Genomic DNA, 5,008 nt, shown 5'->3' with positions numbered 1-5,008 from the left:
TTCCATATAGTTATGTATTATGAGTGTTGGTGATTCTATCGGTAATCCGTATGTAATTTCCGACGGTAATTTCCTACGGAATAACAACGTTTCTTTTAAATTTGATTTTTTTAGGTTACTAAAACCCTAATTTTTTTTTGTACAACTCAATTTCAATTCCAAAAAACCCCATACATAAACGCTAAATACTTACGGCATTTTTTAAACGATTATTAAAAGATATTCCCTAAAAGTAATACTTAAAGAAAAGGAAAAGCATGAGTTACTTCGTCCCTAGGTTTTACAAGATTCACTCGTTGATTATAGTTATATATATGCACACGAGTTTTCGCAACTGATGCTAGAATTCCAACCCTGTTCGATCGACTTATTACAAGCTGAACATCATGAGTTCAATTCTTCATAACGTAATGTCATTTATGACTTTGTTAATAAGCTTCTGGCTTATTTCATAATGCATATTATGTGACAAAGAAGTTCGCGATCGCTCAGATTTTTTGCTTTCCGGTTTTCAAACATTAAGGTTCCCATTTATAGTTACGTTGTTCAGTTATATGATTACTATTTCATAATAATTCAGATTGCATATATCTTGTTTTGCATATATCAACATTCTGCAATTATTTGGAGCAACAACAATATTGTGCGGAGGCTGTCTTCAAGTCTGTCACGTTAAGGGGATTCTCTATAGATCCTTATTTGGAATTCAGGACTTTTCCTGGCAGATTCAAAGGACTGAGTTGTTTTGCTTTCATTTGTGTGGTGAAGTTGTGTGGTTTACATACTAATTGGAAAACTAAACACACTCCAGACTTCAGTAAAGTACCTTCCCATGGGCTACATAGTGGTAAAACTTGTGTTTTTATTACCTTAAATCTTTATAAAATATTGAATTATTTTAATTAGTAATATGTTTTCATATATTTTTCGTTATCCTCATTTTCCCAGGAGACGTTTTTAAACAAAGAGGCAAGTTGGTTGATGTAGTATCGTCAACAATGAAACATATACATTTAAGTAGAATTTATTAATATTAGTTCACATTAACTCAATCCTAAAAAGAAACTGTAACAGGCAACAAGACGGGAGATCTACATGTCGGAGCAGATTATGATAATCTTCGTATATTTTCTTTATTTGTCATTCACATACTTTTGTTGGGTTTGGATAATCAACTGTTGATTCCACAAAACAAGAGGGCCTGTTCCAACAAATTTTATAAAAAAACCTAATATAAAATCCGTTTAACAAAACACGTTTTATAATTCGTGTCGTTTGTAGTGTTCATTTGGATGGATCGGTTTGATCTGATCCGTTCAAGTGAATCCAAATTTATTTCGGTTTTCAAAACATTGATCCAAATAGTCCAAACAAAATTCAAATCCGATCTGATCCAATCCAATTACAATTCGGTTGGATCGGTTTTTATAATTCGGTTTTCAGAAACCGGAACATTTTAAAACGCCATATAATTATAATATTACAAAATTTTACAGAAGAAGCAAAAACAAATTATTTAGTTGTGATTTAAATTTTATAAACAATCACTAAGAAGGTATATTATAGATAAAAAAATCTTTTGAGAGAAAATACATATATATGTTTTGTATTAGTTGAAACCTTTTGAACCTATCTGAAAAAAATATATTACAAAATTAATAAATAACTATAGATATATTAAAAATAAATGAATAATAATAGGTTATTCGGTTTATTTGGACTAATCAGTTCGTATTTTATAAACCAAAATCAATCCAAAATAATAATTCGGTTTTTTTGAAAACCTATCCAAATATCCTAACCAAATAGTTTAATCCAAATTGTCCAATTGGACAATTTGATTTTATCCAAATATTGAACAGCCCTATGTATCGTGTTCCTGTTTAAAAAATTTGTGTCGTGCAAATTCGTTTCCGACACGATTACACAACACGCAGAAACGGATTGTCAGGTCTAATATATACACACACGTTGTAAAAAATTATATAAAGTAAAAGAATTATTACTTGTGGAAAAATAAACACATAATTTACAGTTTTATCTGTTTATTCTATTTGTAGGGTTCCATTGCAGCGTTTTTCTTCCATATAGTTATGTATTATGAGTGTTTGTGATGCCGTCGGTACTTTGTACTTTCCGACGGAATAACAACGTTTCTTTTAAATTTGATTTTTTTAGGTTACAAAAACCCTACAAAAACTTAGTACCACTCAATTTCAATTCCAAAAAACCCCATACAGAAACGCTAAATACTTACTACATTTTTTAAACGATTATTAAAAATAGATTTGCTAAAAGTAATACTTCAAGAAAAGGAAAAGCATGAGTTCCTTCATCCCTAGGTCTTATAAGATTCACTCGTTGATTATAGTTATATATATGCACATGAGTTTTCGCAGCTGATGCTAGAGTTCTAACCCTATTCGATCGACTTATTACAAGCTGAACATCATGAGTTCAATTCTTCATAACGTAATGTCATTTATGGATTTGTTAATAAGCTTTTGGCTTATTTCATATTGCATATTACGTTGTTCAGGTATATGATTACTATTATTTCATAATAATTCAGATTGAATATATCTTGTTTTGCATATATCAACATTCTACAATTATTTGGAGCTACAACAGTATTGTGCGGAGCTTGTCTTCAAGTCTGTCACGTTAAGGGAATTCTCTATAGATCCCTATTTGGAATTCATGACTTTTCCTGGCGGACTCAAAGGACTGGAGTTGTTTTGCTTTCATTTGTGTGGTGAAGTTGTGTGGGTTACATACTAATTGGAAAACTAAACACACTCCAGACTTCAGTAAAGTACCTTCCCATGGGCTACAGCGTGGTAAAACTTTTGTTTTTATTACCTTAAATCTTTATAAAGTATTGAATTATTTTATTTTTCATGTATTTTTCGTTATCCACATTTTCCCAGGAGACTTTTTTAAACAAAGAGGCTAGGTGCAAATTGGTTGATGTAGTAACGTCAACAACGAAACATGTACATTTAAGTAGAATTTATTAATATTAGTTCACATTAACTCAATCTTAAAAAGAAGGCAACAAGACGGGAGATGTACATGTCAGAGCAGATTATGATCATCTTCGTATATTTTCTTTATTTGTCATTCACATACTTTTGTTGGTTTTCGATAATCAACTTATGATTCCACAAAACAAGAGGGCCTGTTCCAACAAATTTTATAAAAAAACCTAATATAAAATCCGTTTAACAAAACACGTTTTATAATTCGTGTCGTTAGGGGTGTTCGTCTAAATGAATCGGTTTGATCTGATCCATTCAAGTGAATCCAAATTTATTTCGGTTTTCAAAACTTTGATCCATATAATACAAACAAAATTCATATACGATCTGATCCAATCCGATTACAATTCGGTTGGATCGCTTTTTATAATTCGGTTTTCAGAGACCGGAACATTTTAAAACGTCATATTTATAATATTACCAAATTTTACAGAAGAAGCAAAAACAAATTATTTAGTTGTGATTTAAATTTTATAAACAATTAAGAAGGTATATTATAAATAAAAAAAAATATTTTGAGAGAAAATACATATATATGTTTTGTATTAGATGAAACCTTTGAACCTGAAAAAATATATTACAAAATTAATAAATAACTATAGATATATTAAAAATAAATGAATAATAAATTGTTATTCGGTTTATTCGGACTATTCGCTTCGTATTTTATAAACCAAACCAATACAAAATAATAATCCGGTTTTGTTGAAAACCAATCCAAATATCCAAATATCCGAATCAAATAGTTCAATCCAAATTGTCCAATTGGACTATTTGGTTTTATCCAAATATTGAACAACCCTATGTGTTGTGTTCGTGTTTAACAAATCAGTGTCGTGTAAATTCGTTTCAGGCATGATTACACGACACGCAGAAACGGATTGTCAGGTCTAATATGTACACACATGTTGTAAAAAATTATATAAAGTAATAGAATTATTACTTGTGGAAAAATAAACACATAATTCACAGTTTTATTTGTTTATTCTATTTGTAGGGTTCCATTGCAGCCTTTTTCTTCCGTATAGTTATGTATTATGAGTGTTTGTGATTCCGTCGGTAATCCGTATGTAATTTTCGACGGAATAACAACGATTCTTTTAAATTTGATTTTTTTAGGTTACGAAAACCCTAAATTTTGTTTTTGTACAGCTTGATTTCAATTCCAAAAAACCCAATATAGAAACTCTAAATACTTATGACATTTTTTAAACGATTATTAAAAGAGATTTCCTAAAAGTAATACTTCAAGAAAAGGATAAGCATGAGTTCCTTCGTCCCTAGGTTCGACAAGATTCACTTGTTGATTATAGTTATATATATATGCATAGGAGTTTTCGAAGATGATGCTAGAGTTCTAACCCTATTCGATCGACTTATTACAAGCTGAACATCATGAGTTCAATTTTTAAGAACGTAATGTCATTTATGAATTTGTTAATAAGCTTCTGGCTTATTTCGTATTGCATATTTTGTGACAAAGAAATTCGCGACCGCTCATATTTTTTGATTTCCGGTTTTCTAGCATTAAGGTACCCATTTATATTTACGTTGTTCAGTTATATGATCACTATTATTTCAAAATAATTCAGATTTTGTGCGGAGCCTTTCTTCAAGTCTATCAGGTTAAGGGAATTCTCTATAGATCCCTATTTGGAATTCAGGACTTTTTCCTGCTCAAAGACTGGAGTTGTTTTGCTTTCATTTGTGTGGTGCAGTTGTGTGGGTTACACACTCTAAACGCACTCCAAAATTCAGTAAAGTACCTTCCCATGGGCTACAACGTGGTAAAACTTGTGTTTTTATTACCTTAAATCCATATAAAATATTGAATTATTTTAATTAGTAATATTTTTTCATGTATTTTTCGTTATCCTCATTTTCCCAGGAGACTTTTTCAACAAAGAGGCTAGGTGCAAGTTGGTTGATGTAGTAACGTCAACAACGAAACAGGTACATTTAAGTAG

At 30.4% G+C, this 5,008-nt stretch overlaps 1 long non-coding RNA gene across 1 annotated transcript; it reads left to right on the top strand.

Moving 5' to 3' along the window:
• Positions 1 to 360: 360 nt before the first annotated feature.
• Positions 361 to 3,166, top strand: LOC145072867 (uncharacterized). Its single transcript, XR_013691185.1, has 3 exons — positions 361 to 847; positions 2,632 to 2,840; positions 2,931 to 3,166. It is a non-coding gene; the product is annotated as an uncharacterized LOC145072867 (long non-coding RNA).
• Positions 3,167 to 5,008: the final 1,842 nt, after the last annotated feature.

Source organism: Lactuca serriola, chromosome 1 (assembly GCF_051521515.1).
Source record: "Lactuca serriola cultivar US96UC23 chromosome 1, Lser_US96UC23_V15, whole genome shotgun sequence".
Classification (NCBI taxonomy): Eukaryota; Viridiplantae; Streptophyta; class Magnoliopsida; order Asterales; family Asteraceae; genus Lactuca; species Lactuca serriola.
This window is presented reverse-complemented; position numbering and strand designations above follow the sequence as displayed.